This window comes from Orycteropus afer, unplaced genomic scaffold (genome assembly GCF_000298275.1).
Source record: "Orycteropus afer afer isolate SDZICR_OR568_19922 unplaced genomic scaffold, OryAfe1.0 scaffold00233, whole genome shotgun sequence".
Taxonomy (NCBI): Eukaryota; Metazoa; Chordata; class Mammalia; order Tubulidentata; family Orycteropodidae; genus Orycteropus; species Orycteropus afer.
This window is the reverse complement of record NW_006921820.1, coordinates 1431275-1448626: the sequence shown is the minus strand read 5'-3', so window position 1 is coordinate 1448626 and position 17352 is coordinate 1431275.

Here is a 17352-nt window from a genome sequence, read left to right as displayed (position 1 = left end):
AAGGTTCTGGACCTAACCACCCCTCTCAAGGGTCGCTGTTGTTTTGCTCTAAAGTTGGCTGGGAGTCCCTGGGTGGTGCATATGGTTATTGTGTTTAGCTGCTAACTGAAAGATTGGAGGTTCAAGTCCACTCAGAGACCTGGTGATCTACTTCCAGAAACTCAGCCATTAAAAATCCTATGGAGCACAATTCTACCTTGACACATGTGGTCAGTTGTGTTGGAATTGACTAGATACCAGCAGGTAAGTAGGTAAAGGTGGCTGAGTCCCTGGATTGGCAGTGAATATTTCCTACACTGGAACATACACTTCTAGAATATTTACAGGATGCTCCTGAATCAGCGTATGTTCGATGTGGGGAGCCGTAGACTATATGTCCAGTTAGAAAAAGTCTTCCTTTAGCATATGCCATTCTTCCTAAAGGGCCCAGAATTCTAAAAGTATAAGGGTGTTTCTTAAGTTTTATTTTTATTAAGTTATATTCAACTTGAGATATGAACATATTTCTAGTTGGAGAATTTCTTTAGACTTAATTTGTCCTTATCTTATTAATTGAAGTCTTTTATGTCTTATTCCTCCATGCACTCTTCAGAAGAGACTTAACATTCTCCTCCAATTTATAGCTGCATAAACCAAAAACCAAACCGCTGCTGTCTGGTTGATGCTGGCTCATAGTGACCCTATAAGACATGGTGAAAGTGCCCCCTAGGATTTCAAAGGCTATAAATCTTTAAGGAAGTAGACTGCCACATCTTTCTCCTGTGAAGTGGCTGGTGGATTAGTACACTGATCTTTTGATTTGCAGCTGAGCACTTTAACCACTGGGACACCAGGGCTCCTTTTAGCTCCATGTTGTTGTTGTTGTTGTTATTTGCCATCGAGTCGGCCCGGATTCATAGCGACCCCTCCTTGGGTTTCCGAGGCAGTATCACTACGGAAGTAGATTGCCCAACCTTCCTTCCAAGGAGTGGCTCCATAGAAAATGCTAATTTAAGGAACTCTCAGGAGGGCAGCTCTGTTGCTTATGGATGGCTTTGCTATGAACACCCCAAATCTTTTTGAGTTACCATTTGAAATACAATGTACCCAACTGCTTTTATTTCACTGGAGAAAATGTTTTCATTACTTCAGATTCTCAACACTATCTATCATAGGTTGCCTTTTTCTACTTGTTACCTAACTGAGCACTGTTAATGTGTTGCCATTGTAATTTGTAATCCCACTAGAGAGGGCTGCAGTGTTTAAGTCCCACTTTAGCAGCTATCTCTCTTTAAAAGACAAATCAATTAAAGACAGTCTCAGCTGAGATACAGTTATTTCTTGCAGATCAAAGAAGGAGCATAGAGGAAAAGCAAAATACTTGGACTATACAGTCCATCTCAGTAAACATGTTTGTGCTTGGCTAGGGACATGCTGATTATTTCTTTTTTTATGAACAGTATTTGAATGGATCAACAGAGTTCTTGGTAGCAGAGATTGAAGGTCTTCTTGTAGTTTGGCCCGTATTTGGCTTCAGGATCATTTAATAACATTTAAAACGCATCTTGGCCTATTTGTTTTCCAGTTGAGTTTTTGACAAGTGTTTTCTGGGGCCAAAGAGAATTGGCAACATGATGTTTGAAAGAATTTATTGCAACAAATAAGTATGCAATGGTTTTGGCATTCCTAAAACCACTAGGACATAAAATGTTATTGTTATAAATTCACAGTTAATAGTAGAATTAAAAATGTATTACAGTGCCAGCAAAGGGAAATAGTTTGTTTTTTCCAAACCAAAAGACCAAACCCACTGCTGTGGAGTTGATTCCAACTCATACCAACCCTATAGGACAGAGTAGAACTGCTCCATAGGGTTTCAAAGGCTGTAATGTAAGTCTTTACGGAAGACTGCCACCTCTTTCTCCCGTGGAGCAGCTGGAGGGATTTGAACTCCCAACCTTTCAGCAAGCAGCTGAGCACTTTTTTTAACCATTGTGCCACTAGGGCTCTCTTGTTATTTTCCAGTAACTTTAAAATGTAACAAATAGCAAACTATACTAAGCTCTGCATAATATAACCCTAATTAAACATGGTTTGTAATATTGTAAATAATAGCTTGAAACAGCAAGATTCCTCAGCAAGAATTTCTCTGGATCATTTCATTTAGCCTTTGCTTATAAATACACTGTACATACATATAAAGGAAAGGCTGGTCATCTTTTAATAATTTGCTAAAGAAAGGAAATGCTTCATAAAACTGTTATTCATCTGACCTTTTCACAAGTGAAATAGGACGGGTTATGTTTTCCCTAATCTTTATGGGATATGCAGGAATGCCACATAGAATCAGTGCAGTCCTTAGAAACAGTTTTAGGAAATGTATCAGATAGGCAAGTTTTTTTTTTTTTTTTTGTAAATCTGAGTCATATTATAGTCTAGTTGTTTGTTGTAATGAGAAGAGGCAACCACCCTTGGTTCACCTTGCCCAATCTCATAGGCATTGTAACAAATGGAAATGCAACCATAGCTGTGGAGTCGAATCTGACTCATAGCGCCCCTCCCTGGGTTTCCAAGGCAGTTTCACTACGGAAGTAGATTACCCAGCCTTCCTTCTGGGGAGTGGCTGGTGGGTTTGGACTGCCAGCCTTTTAGTTAGCAGTCAAATGCCTTAGGCACTATGCCACCAGTGTTAGAAAAAATATGCCATGTACAGCCTTTATGTGTAGGTGCTCAGTAAGTTTTACTAGATAAAATAAAGGAGTTGAGCTGTAAGGTGGTTTTTTAATCAGCAGGTAATATAGTAGTTGAGATGTGAGAAGCTATTTCAGGTGTTCATAAGCAAGATGAGAGAGTTGTAAATAATATTTTTTGTCAAAGGCATGATTTCTTTTTTTTTTTTTTAAGTAAAGGTAATTATTATAGTAAAGCCATTAAATTTTTTTTTTCTTTACAAATGGCTGTGTCTTTGTGAAGGATGCCTGTGCCTTTTTAATATGAAAATTGGATTTGCACTATAACAAAACCAAAACTCACTGCCATCAAGTCGATTCTGACTCATAGCGACCCCTTTGGGTGTCCGAGGTGATAAATCTATATGGAAATAAATTGCTCAGTCTTCCTTCTGCAGAGTGGCTAGTGGGTTTGAACCGCCAGTCTTCTCGTTAGCAGTCAAATGCCTTAGGCCCTATGCCACCAGAGCTCCTTGGATTTGCACTATAAGTTATCCTTATTGTGTTAGGATTTCTGTGTATCAAAAGCAACTTTCATAATTTTCATTAGGTTGATGAAATACTAATACTGAATTCCTAAAACCAATAGAGACAGAAAGTTTGGTCCTTGCAATGTGCTTTGGGATGTAGAGTAATTGAAAATATTTCCAGAAAGAGTCTGTCAGGAGTAAGGGAGAGTGTTGTTTTAGATGTAAGTAAGGCCTTTTGGGGCACAATATGAGCAGCAGATTTATGCCAGGGAAGGTGTATTCTAAAGGACTTTGTTTTCAGTAGTTTAGAACCTCAAGAGCAGGAAGTATTCACCTGTAAAGGAACTTAGAGAAAAATCAACTCATTTCCCTTAGCTTTCCCTTTTTTCACCATTTTCACTTTTCATCTCAATTTAGCCAAGTCATTTACTTGTTCATCAAACGTTTGTTGTGTTTCTTTGTTAGGTGTGTTGGCCTTTTGCCCAACCTAATGTATGTAGTAACTCTTTGTTGTTGTTATGTGCTGTCGAGTTGGACCTGACTCGTAGCGACCACTCCTTGGGTTTCCAAGGCAGTATCACTACAGAAGTAGATTGCCCAACCTTCTTTCTGAGGAGTGGCTGGTGGGTTTGAACCACCAGCCTTCTGGTCAGCAGTCAAGTGCCTTAGGCACTACACTACCAGAGCTCCCAGTAACTCTTTAGATATCAGTTTATTCATGCTCAATTATTTGGATGGCAGGTAATCAAGATGCCTGACTTTTTAAACCAACAGTAAATTTTCTTATCTGCTGAATTAGTCACAGAAGGTAGAGAGGTTATTCAATACTTTTCTTTTAGTCAAATTCTCATTGGTTTCTATCATCCTATGTATTTTAAGTTATGTTGGCCTTAATTAGATCTCATTTTATTTTTTCTTTTGTTTATAATGACCATGGATCTTAATTTTTATATTAGATATTCTATTGTGAATGCCTTTATTCCATTTAGACTTTTTATTTTTAAATGGTATATTTTAAAGGCATAAAAATTACTACTGTTCTCTTATTTGATTTTTCCCTTCTTCAGCATCCTACTGCCTTTGCATCTGCTTAATACTTAACTGTGTCAGAATGATTTTTTTTTTTTTTTTTTTTAAGTGCTCTGCTGCTAGTCAAAAGGTTAGCCGTTCAAATCTACCAGCTGCTTTGCAGGTGAAGGATGTGGCAGTCATCTTCCATAAAGATTACAGTCTTGCAAACCCTGTGGGGCAGTTCTACTCTTCTGTAGAGTTGCTATGAGTTGGAATCGACTTGACAGCAATGGATTTGGTTTTTGGTTTATTATTTAGATCAAGGATAAACTTTTATGACAGCTTTTAAGATAACTAGCAACATCCTTGATATCCTAAATCAGGATCAGAAATATAGTTACTAAGTTACATTGTTTTCCTGAGACATTCAAATGGTCACATCCCATTGGGATAGTGGATCATAATCTTATATTTATTCATTTAGAACATCTAATACACAATGGAACTTCATTGCTAAGTTGGCTTACTTGTATTTCATTGAGACCATCTGTTTTGGTTACCTTGTGCCTCTCTGAGAGGAATATGCCACAAATGAGATGGCTTTAACAAACAAGAGTTTATTCTCTTACAATGTTGGAGGCTAGAAGTCTGAGTTAAAAATGCCAGGCTCTAGGCGCTAAGTGAAAGCCCTTCAACCTAGGGCTACTCCTACTCCCAGTCCACTGAAGCTGGAGACTTTTCTTCACTCAGGTACCTGCTAGCTGCTGAGGCTGACAAACTCAAGGTTGACAAGTAAAAAGGCACAGTCTTGATGTTACCAAACAACATGACAGGCCACTAATTCAAGGCCAGAAAGAATCCCAAGAACGGCAGGGCATGGCAGCCTGCTGAACAACTACTTGGCTACATGCCGGCTTCAAGCATGCCAAAAAGCTGGAGACTTTCCTCAAAGTTGCTTTTTATATACTGGAAGCAGCCCACATCGCTAAAGCAGCTACTCAGCTGCTCCAGCAGATTCTACCATGGAGTTAATTAACCAGTCTCACCATGGGGAATATCTTCACCCAGCTGCCCAGCCCAGCCACTCAACCACGGCCAGCCGAGTTGATGTACAACCTTAACTACCACACCATCTGGTTGGTGTAGTGGCTAGCATAGGGACTGGAGGATCAGTCCACTGTGGGTTTGAATTTTTGCCACTTACCAGTTGACCTTGGCAAGGTTATTTTCTAGCATCAGATTCATCAGTTAAGGGTGATGCTATCTGCCCTGTAAAGTGGTTATGAACATTAACCAAAAAAAGAAAAAGGAAAACCCACTGCCATCAAGTTGATTGTGACTCATAGTGACCTCCATTAGGTTTCTGAGGTGGTAAATCTTTATGGAAGTAGATTGTTCCATCTTCTTTCCACAGAATAGGTGGTGAATTTGAACCACCAACCTTCTGGTTAGCTGTGAAATGCGCCAACACTTTGTGTTCTGTCAGGTACAATATGTAGGTAGCTCAGTAAATGGAAGCTGCATTTAAGGAGGAGCTCTGATTGTGCTGTGGTTAAGGCATTGGGCTGCTAACCAGAAGGTTGATGTTTCGAACCCACCAGCTGCTCTGTGGATGAAAGATGAGGCAGTCTGCTTCCATAAAGATTTATAGCCTTGGAAACCCTATAGGGTTACTGTGAGTCAGAATCGAACTGATGACAATGGGTTTACTGTTATTATTACCTATTCCTTATATACCTTTTCTATGTTTTAATTTACACAATTGTTTCAAATTAAGATTAGTAGGACTTTAAAAGCTCTTATTTAGTTTTTCTCCTGTTTTTAAGTTTCTAAGTTAATAATTACCAAAAAATGGGGCTTGTTGCCCTGGATTTGTTCTTAATAAACACGTGATGTTTCTTGCCTGAGATTTGTCACCTTCTAGCACTTTAGCACAGCACATGGTACAGCATTGTTTTACTAAAGACTGATGTTGGATTAGTGGGACAGTGTTGAAATTAGATAATTAAGCTTTTCTTTTCAAAAATGTTGCCAGTATTCCTCTCTTCCATCTTTATTTTTAACATTTTAATCCTATAGTTTTCTGAAATTTCCTTACCTCATGACTGAAAGATGATTTTTCTGCTGGAAAGTAAGTAGCTAAAATGATTCATATATTAATTTATAAGTTTAAAATTCTTGTTATTGAAGCAAATATTCGTCTTTCTTTTAGTTACACACTTGCTTCATTTTGGAGTTTTTTTTTAAGATTCTGTCATCACTTTAGTAATGTTTTGAGTAATTTTTAATGTAATGTGCATTTTATTGACAGCTTTAAAAATAATTATCATGCATTATTGAACATTAATTATTTAAAGTCATAAAGACAATAACTTAAAATCTGATTTTATATACTCAGTAAATTCCTGTAATTAGAAAATTCTCTCCTGGTATTCTATTTAAAATTAATATACCAAGTAAAACTAATTAGAAGTATCTGAAGCCCCTAGCAAAATCTGTAATTAGACATACCATTTATAATTAACCGACTTTTCTCATTCTTGTCTTTTCCTCTCCATTTAAATTAATTACTTACGTTCTTTTGTGACTCCTGTCTTCCTGTCCAAGACACTGTCTAGAGTTCAGTGACTTGTGTTTGTGATATTGTTATAGAGACTATTGTTTTATAAAGACTTTGTTTAAGAGTTAAAAACTTTAAAAATCCTGAATCATGTGTGTTCTATAAAGTATCACATTGAAAATTTTTGCCCACGTTATCAAATTTAGCATTTAGTTTACCCGATGCTGAAGACAAGCATAAAAAATAGGAAGTATTGATCACTTTTTCTGTCTTCTGTTTAGAAATCTGCATTTTTTTTCTTGCTGATCTGATTGTCTGCTTAGTTTTGACAGTATATATACTCATTGGCATGAATTCATTCTTTTGATGAAAAATTAAAAGTTCGTTAAGGGTTTACTGTAGGAGCCCCAGTGGCACAATGGTTAAGAGCTTGACTGCTAACTGAAAAGTCATCGATTTTAAGCTCCCAGTGGCACTGCAGGAGAAAAGACCTGGCAATTTGTTTCTCATAAAGAATACAACATAGGAAACCTGATAGGGCAGTTCTACTCTGTCCTACAGAGTCACTGTGAGTCAGAAATGACTCAATGGCACACAACAACAAGGGTTTACTATGTGTTAGGCAATGCCCTAGGCTTGGGGTACAAAGAGGCAGGGGTGCTATCCAGAGTATTTACCAGTTACTGCAATAAAGCGCCAGCCAATCAAGATGGCCATAGAGCTGGATCAGCATCTTGAGGGATCCTTCCATCCTTTATCCTTTGTCAGATTTTCCACTTCAGTTGCTAGCTTATTGTGCAGGATGGGGCTGGACCATCAGCAGGCACCTTAGGGATGGTAGAGTTTGAGGCAGTGACTGTTTGCCAGACTATATTATAGAAGTACTTCAGTACTTCATTATAACCCTTACAGCTATACGATGTGTACCAGTTGAATGTTGTTGTTACTGTCAGGTCTGTTGCAACTCTAGTATATCTGTATGACAGAGTAGAACTGCCCCATAGGGTTTCCTAGGCTGCAATCTTTATGGAGCAGATCACCAGGTCTTTTCTCCTGTAGAGCCATTTGGTGGGGTCAAATCACCAATCTTTGATTAGCAGCTGAGTCTTAATCATTGTGGCACCAAGGCTCCTTAGCTGAACACTTGCCAGAAGGTGTTCAGTAATTGTCCTCATAGAATTTACAGGTTTCTGACTGTAAGAGTCAGAGTTATAAGCCAGTTTGAGAAGTACTTGGTGAAAATGTGTGTAAAGGACATAGGGGAAGAATTGTATGAGTCTTTTTATGGAAACCAGTGAATACACCTATGATGAGTAGAATTTTGTCAGGCAGTCAAGTTTGAGGAAGAGATTCCTACCAAGCAGAGGGGAAAATAGTATTTGCCAAGGCATAGGGGCATGAGAGGAGCTCTGATAGTGTAGTGCCTAAAGCACTTAACTGCTAACCAGAAGGCTGGCGGTTCAAACTCACCAGCCACTCCTCGGAAGGAAGGTTGGGCAATCTACTTTGTAGTGATACTGCCTCGGAAACCCAAGGAGAGGTCACTATGAGTCGGGTCTGACTTGACAGCACATAACAACAACAAGGCAATCTACTTCCGTAGTGATACTGCCTCGGAAACCCAAGGAGGGGTTGCTATGAGTCGAGTCCGACTCGACAGCACATAACAACAACAACAACAGGGGCATGAGAGAGTATAATGGAGGCAGGGATTAACAAATAAGAGAGATGGGAGATAAAGCTCTCTTTCTCTAATCCTTGTTTTTTGATTTGGATAAATGCATATTTGGACCACGTTAGTATTGTTGAAATTGCTCCATTTTTGATTAGAGAACTTCTAGTCTGTCTGATACTTAATTTCTTCAACTATATTTAAATTATTTGAGATATACTTATTTTTCTCAATTATTATCTAAATTGTAAGGAGCTAATGGCGCTGTGGTAAGGCTTTGGCTGCTAACCAAAAGGTCAGAGGTTTGAATCCCTCAGAAGCTTCACAGGAGAACGATGAGGCAGTCTGCTTCTGTAAAGATTTACAGCTTTGGAAACCCTATGGGGGTCACTGTGAGTTGGAATTGACTCTATGGCAGTGGGTTTTTTTTTTTTTTTTTAAATATCTAAATTATTTAGACATAGAGAAAGGAGGGGGAATAGAAATTTTGTTATAGTCTGGGTCTATACTAAATACTGATAGGGTTAGAGTGCATTTAAAAGCTCTCTCTAAATTCGCTGAGTGGCCTCTAATGAGCAAACAGATTCAGACAGACTGAGGATAGTGGTTTTTCTTTTCTTTTTAAAAATGATATAACGCTGTTGCCCATGAGGCTTTTTGGCTGACATCATGGAACTAATTTTGCTTAATGACTGTGGAGACCTACAAATTCAAATGTGCAGAAAACACAGTAAATTACTGGCCTGTCAGATTCCTATTGCCTGTCATCTTTTATCTGAATAGCAGCTTTTGTTTCTAGACTGTCAGGAGCAAGTATGCAGACCCCTTCAAGGTTGTATTTGTACATGCTTGAATAATTCAATTCAGAGCCATCTAAATATAGCAAATCAACAACTGTGTAAGGATGTATCATACTTACGTAACTTCGAGAACACATTTATGGTGATCTCCTCTCATTTCTGAGAGCTTTTGTGATGTGTCAAACATTTATAGTCATGTAAAACCTACTTTTATTGCCAGAGTTGATGATTCACACCTTTGAAATATAATGAAGTCTTATGGACAGCAGAGAAAGCATTCTCTCTATGGCTGTTCAATTCAATGAATGATATGAAGGCACTGACTGTGCTAGGAATTGTGTGGAATACCAAGGTGAACAAGGGACACTTTTCTAGATAACAAATACGAGATTTTGCTATTTTTTTCTCAATCCTTCAAACTATTAAGGAACTCTGGTGGTACGGTGCCTAAGTCATTTGGTTGGTAACCAGAAGGTTGGTGGTTCAAACCCACCAGCTGCTCTGAGGAAGGAAGATGGAGCAATCTACTTCCTTAAAGATTTACCATCTTGGAAACCCAATGGAGTTCACTGTGAGTCGGAGTCGACTTGATGGTAGTGAATTTGGCTTTTTTTGGTTTCAAGCTGTTGAATAAAAATGATTATCTTGGTTGGGTGTGTGTGTTGGAGGAGGGAGGAATAGGGGTTGTTACAACAAAGACCAGGATGAAGTTTAAGTTACCTGTGAGGAGATTATTTGCTTCAAAGATGGTTTTGAAATAATGGTTTAAATTTTTGATGGCTTCATTTTTACCACAACTTCAACTAATATTGCTTATCTTCTCTCTGCTTCCTAGTGCTATGAATAACTAGACAGGAGGAATATTTTCAGTAAAATGTATATAATATTCCAATATTACTAATTTAACAAGTAAAGTTGGAGAATGGTACACTTACTTACTCTGCTGTCAAAACTAGCTGCCATCAAGTCAGCTCATACTTGGGAGCCCATGTGTGCCAAAGTAGAACTTTGATCTGGAGATCCTGGATACAGTGGGAGAGAAAACGTGGAACATAATCCAGAAACTCAATAATGACCAGAATTATTGGTCAGATGAAATCTGATGAGACCCCCAATACTATGGCCTTGGAATACATTCTGCGCCTGGAATAAAACACACTCCCGGGGCTGGCTCTCAGCCCAGTAGTTAAGATGTACACGCAGACCACTCAACCCAGGATGATGCATCCACATACTCTATGGTAATACATCCCTTAGAGCAGTAGACCATGGGGTACCAGAGGACCAACATTCAAATTGAGGAAATGCAGGACAAACAGGAGTGCATAAATATGAGGGGCACAGGGGGAGGGTTATAGGGCAGGGCAGGGAGGAGACTGGGTTAGGGATGGACATGGTAAATGGGGAATGAAACTAAATATACACGTAACGTTGGATGTAAAACAAGCTCTTAAAAAAAAAAGAATTAGTACTAAGAATTAAGTACTAAATGTTGAGTATTTCTAAAAGGAACGCAGGTAAGTCATAAATTATGCATATGACATGGATCTTTCCAATAAAGCAGAATGACTAAGGCCTCACAAGCTTGAAGCCTATAGTAAAATCTAGCAAACAGTTTCACTGGCTTTTATAATTTATAACATTTTTTTTTTTAAAGTAGAACTCTGCTGCATAGGGTTTTCAGTGGCTGACTTTTTGGAGTAGATCACCAGGCCTTTTTTTTGAGGCACCTCTGTATGAACTTGAACTTTCAACGTTTACATTAGCAGCCAAGCATGTTAACCATTTGCACCACCCAAAGACCGTTGCTCTACTCTACCTCTTTTTTCTCCCCCCTACTGGAGGAGAAGTGAGCCAGTGTCATGATACTTTCATTGCGTGATGGGGATAAAAATGGTCTTAAAGGTTCATTTTACTTCTAGTGAACTATGACCTCATGACACACTTTTAAATCTCTGCATTAGAGCCAGCACTGAGACGATCAGGGATTGCAAACTTTTCCTGGAAAAGGCCAGATAATACTTTGATCTTTGTGGCCACAGTGTCTCTATTGCATATTCTTTGTTTTGTTTTGCTCTGTGTCTTATTTTGTTTGTTTGTTTTTGTTTTGTTTTACAGTCTTTTCAAAATCCAAATACTAATTCTTAGCCCAAGCACCTGGATTTGGCCCCTAGGCTAGTTTGCCATTCCCTAATTTGGTTGATTGGGCTGTTTATAACTAAAGTTAAGGTTTCTATAATTTAGAAACCAAGATAGGCTTGTTACTGGTGTTTTTCCATCTGTCCATATTTTCATTGACTGAGATTATATTTCTAAGTGTCAGGTAACTAATATTTACTGAGAACTCGCCATTCTTTTCCTCCAGTCTTGATAATTTGGCTTTCAGATTAGATCCTCCATTCATAAGTGCCTTGAACCCTCCTTGAAGTGTATAGAAGATATATTTTACTTACTTTTACTAGCTATATCCTGATGAACACACATTGTCCTAGCACTTCATAGTGGTCATTAGAATAAATGGTATACTTTATTTGTGTTATATTGTAAACTATGAGTAGTTGTATACTTTTAAAACATAAAATGAATCCAAAGGCCAAACTTAAGAGAGAGATAAATCCAAAATGAAACCCACTACTGGGGAGTTGATTCCAATTCAGGCAGTAAATCTTTACAGAAGTACATTGCCCCATCTTCCTTCCGCAGAGCAGTTGGTGGGTTTAAACTGGTAGTCTTCTGGTTAGCAGTCAAATGCTTCAGACACTGTACCACCAGAGCTTCTTAATATATTATATAAACCAAACCAAACTCACTGCCCTCGAGTCGGATTTGACTCATAGTGACCCTTCCTTGGGTATCTGAGGCGGTATCACTGTGGAAATAGATTGCCCCATTTTCCTTCCAGGGAGTAGTTGGTGGGTTTGAACTGCCAGCCTTCTGGTTAGCAGTCAAATGCCTTAGGTACTACGTCACCAGAGCTCCTTAACATATTATATGTTATTGTTGTTATGTGCTGTTGAGTCGGACCCAACTCATAGTGACCCCTCCCTGGGTTTCCGAGGCAGTATCACTATGGAAATAGATTGCCCAACCTTCCTTCCGAGGAGTGACTGGTTCAGGCTTCTGGTTAGCAGTCAGGTGCCTTAGGCACTACGCTACCAGAGCTCCGTAATATATATTATATAGTTGTAAGTAAACATGAAGAGCTTTGATAGTGTAGTGGTTAAAACATTTGGCTGGTAAGCTAAAGGTCGGCGGTTTGAACCCACCAGTTACTCTACAGGAGAAAGATGAGGCAGTCTGCTTCTGTAAAGATATACAGCCTTGGAAAACCTATGTGGCAGTTCTCCTCTGTCCTGTAGGGTCTCAATGAGTTAGAATCTACTCTATGGCAGTTGGTTTGGTTTTAAATAAACATATTGATTTAATCTGAGTACCCATTGGTTTAAAATCATTTCTGGATTAGACTCTACTATGGGTTTTCTTTTTTAAAATTTTTATTGTGATTTGGGTAAAAGTTTACAGACCAAATTCATTTTCCATACAGCAGTTCATACACATTTTGTTTCATGACATTGACTGCAATTCCACACCATGTAACAGCTCTCTTCCCACTTCCTCCCTATAGTTATCTCTTCCCTGTGTCCTTATCTATGCATTCCTGCCCCTGAGCTATCTCCCTGTACAAATACTGCCTTTCTGTTCTCCCATAATTGATTGCTCCAAGGAGTGTATCTACCTGATGTAAGTGTCTGTTGTTTGACTGGAAGCCACAGGAGTGAGTTCTGTTCTAGATCTGAAGGGTAACTAGGGGCCATAGTCTCAGGGGTCTCACCAGGCTCTATCAGATCAGCAAACCTGGTCTTTTTTTTTTTTTTGAGTTTTGTTCCACATTGTTATCCCACTCTATCCAAGATGTGCTACGTTGATCCCTGTTCTGAGTGGTTGGCAGTGGTAGACGGGCACCATCTAATTTTTCTGTTCTCATGGTCCTATAGGCTGAGGATCACATGGTGTACCAGTCCCTTGGACTAATTGTTTCCATGTGTCTTTGGTTTTCTTCCTTCTTCTTTGCTCTGAATGAGGAGAGACCCATCGTTGCATCTAGAGGGCCGCTTGCAAGCTTCTAAGACTCCAGTTGCTACTCACCAAAGTAGGATGTGGAACAATGTTTCCATGTAGTATGTTATGCCAATTGAGCTTGATATCCCCTGTGATGATGGCCTGAACCTGAGCCCGCAGGTCCAACTGCTCGTTCCCTCTGGGTAGCTGGCTGTGGCCAAGAAGCCACCACAACCTTGTCCTTTGTCAGATGTATTGTATACCTGAACATTATTACAGCACATAAAAATACACAGGTAGAAACATTGACTGCTAACCTATGCATGGTGGTGGACACACTCCCTCCTATGCATTTTCTTTAGTTTTTTGCTTCACATGTATAACTTAGAATAGAGTAAGAGTCTGAGGTTTTTCTGTGATGAGAAGTTAGTGCATTTATTTGATGTTTAATTCCTGTCCCCAGTATCTTGATTTGCTGTGCTTACTGCTGAAACAAATTATTTCCTGTTTTATGTCCTCCTTTGTTGATTACAGCTCATTAGTTATGTGCATAAGAGAGCTCTGGCAGTGCAGTGGTTAACGTGCTCGGCTGCTAACCAAAAGGTCAGCAGTTCTAACCCACCAGCTGGTCTGCAGGAAAAAGATACAGCAGTCTGCTTCCATAAAGATATACAGTCTTGGAACATTAAAGGATAATGATGAATCTGCAAAACACTTTATTAACATAGGTCAATCTAGAGGACATTATGCTTAGTGAAATTAATCACAAAAGGACAAACAGTGTATGAGACCACTACTGTAAAAAGTTAAGAGAAGGTTTACATACAGAATCATTCTTTGAAGGTTACCAAGGGTGAGAGGGGAAAGGAGGGTAGATTACTAACTAGAGGGTAGACACATATTATCTTGGGTGAAGGGAAGGGCAATGTACAGTAACGAGTGGGTCAGCACAATATGATCAGGGCAGTGGGAGAAACAGGGAGGAGTACAAGAGTTAAAGGCAACAAAAATGAATACTGTTGTATACACAATCTTACAATAACAGTAATAGCAATTATCTATGAGTGGACACATAGATAAATACTCAAGCTGAACGGGGGTGGGAAGGTGAATGAGACTATGCCCATGAATATATAGGTTTAACAGAGGGTATCTCTACCTGGGTATTTATGTATGCTGTAAATATATCTGTGAATGTAGTAGAGATACAGGGAGCAAAGTTATGAAAACTTCTCAGTCATGACCAAACACCTCGAGAGAAGGAGTCAGTGGGCATGGGGGCTCAGGACTATAGTCTTGGGGGGTCACTAAGTTCAGTTGGCATAACATAGTCCACATGGACATCCTACTTTGGTGAGTAGTGACTGGGGTCTTAAAAGCTTGTGAGTGGCCATCTAAGATGCAAGTATTGGTCTCTCCCTAACTGGAGCAAAGAAGAATGAAGAAAATCAAAGATGCAAGGAAACAGTGAGTGCAAAGGACTAATGGACCATGTGAACTCCAGTCTCTGCCACTTTGAGACCAGACAAACTAGATGGTGCCTGGCTACCACTGCTGATAGCTCTGAAACGCAACACAATAGGACGTCCTAGATAGAAGAGGAGGAGAGAAATGTGGAACAAAATTCAAAATCATAAAGACTAGACTTACTGGTCTGATGAAGACTAGTGGAACTCCTGAGATTATGGTCCTTAGACACCCTTCAAGCCAGGAATTGAACTCAAACCTTGCGGCTCAGCTCTCAGGCAAATAGGCCTATAAGGTGAACAGTGATATGTAGAGGTTCTGCACTCATTAGAGCAATGAATCACAGTAATCAAGAGGACAGCATTTGCCCAAGGTTAGAGGTAGGAAGTCAGGAGGGCATGGGAAGGAAAGATGAAGCGAAGTGGTAGGCAAGGGGAAGAAGTGGGAAGAATCCTATTGCATTTGGAAATTGCAGTGAATGTCACAAAACAGAACGTGTATGGATTGTTGAATGGAAAACAGATTTGCTCTGTAAACTTTCACCAAAATAACATTGAAAAACTTAAATGAATAAATGGAATCTAATTCATTAAAAAAAAAAAAAAAAAAGGATTTGTAGCCTTGGAAACTCTATGGGGCAGTTCTACTCTTTCCTGTAGAGTCACTATGAGTTGGAATCAACTAGACAGCAGTGGATTTGGTTTTGGGTTAGTTATGTGCCTCTGATATTTCTATTAATTTTTCTTGTTCTTCTCTTTCTTTAAGGCCCTGTCTTTATTTTCACATTGATCTCTTCCTGTGTTTAACTTATGTTTTGTACAGTTTCTTAGAGTTCTAAGTACATAAGCTATTTTTGAGCAATTAAATGCTTTTAATCTTTTCATTAAATAAACATTCAAAACTCATGAAATTCTTTTAAGTGAATAGTTAGCAATGCATAAACACATTCACACATTGTAGTAAATTCAAAATATGTGGTACATATTCAGTGCTAAACATTGTGAATATTTTAAGCTTTTTTTCAAAAAGATTAGGTAAACAAATAAATATTAGTGCACACAGTTATTATAGTCACAAACTACCTGTCATTTGCCAGTGTAAAGATTATAAGCAGGTATCGTTTGCAGATGATTGTTGATACATACATATTTACTAATTATAGTGATTGCTTGAAAGGTTTGCCTACCTAAGCCTTGGGGAAGCACATCAACTTCCCTCTACCCCTTTCAAGGCTGTTTGTACATGGAGGCATATTGAATGATTACATTGATGAAGTTTTAGACTGATTTGAAGTTTGGAACTATGCTCTACAATAAAATTTCATTTAATAAAACATAAAAATACCTCCTTATTTGGAACATGTTGAAAGGATAGAACTTGGAAAAACTAAAATTACCTATGATCTTTATACAAGTGAACTTACCAATTACATTTCTAGTCTTTTTCTATGCAAATGTATATATTTTACATAATTCAAATTGTTTATTATGAGGATTCTCTGGCAAGATGGCGGACTGGGCAGAAAGACTGCACAGACCCTCTTCAACAAAGAAAAGGGAAACCAATTAACACAGACACAGAAGATAATCCTGGATCCCTGAGCCTTGAAGGAAAGGATATAGAAGTGGACTGAACCTCAACTAGCGGAAGAATTTGCATGAAAATACCAAAAAAGGAGACATACGGAGCTGCGGTCTGGCAACGATCCTGAGTGATCCTGATGGCAGAGACAGCTTGGAGATTCCTGAGTGGTCATAGCACCTAAGAATTAACCTAAAAATCAGCCCTGCTAGCCAAGGACTGCATGGAGGACTGTGCACGGTGGCTGGGGAATAAACGGAGAAGGTGAAGAGAAAGGCGGGCTGAGCTGTGGGCTTTTGCTGGACTGGAGGGTGCCGCCATTTTAAAGGTTTTAAAGTGGCTTGACTATTTTGGATATTTAAAGAGACAGCACTCTCACAGATTCCTGGAACTTAAGAACACGTTCTGCTTTCCAGCAACCCCAAGGTCACTCTGGACCAGCAAGACTGAAAAGGTACGACATTCCTCTTGTTACTCTTACACCCCACACCTGCTTGTTGAACAGAGGTGCGGCCTCCCCCACTACCACCTACCTTCTGGGCCCACAGGAACTCCATCACAGTCTGTGTACTGAGACGGAGCCTGGGTGCCCTGCCCTGTCCTCCACCAATTCTATTTTTTTTTCTCTTTTCTTTTTCGCTTTCTTTTTTTCTGGGGATTAGATTGCTTGTATTTGTCTGTTTTAAAACAACTATTATTATTAATACTTTTTCCATTTTATTATTATTATTAATCTTCCCCTCCCAGGTCCTAGTTTTCAGCATTTTTTCTTCCCCCCGCCCCCGTTTTTCTCATGGTTAACCCCATTCCTTGTTTTTCTTTTTGAATTTTTCCCATTTTTTTCCCCCTTCATTACTCTCCTCTATTTTTTTTGTTAGTGCCCTGTCCCCAGATATTACAGGTTTTCTTGTTTTTTCTTCTTCTTTTTCTCTTTCTTTGGCTACTGTTCCTGTGTGATTACATGGTGTGTTTTTTGTCCATGTGCTTTTAGTTTTTTGATGGTTATTCAATTGTAATTTGTGTC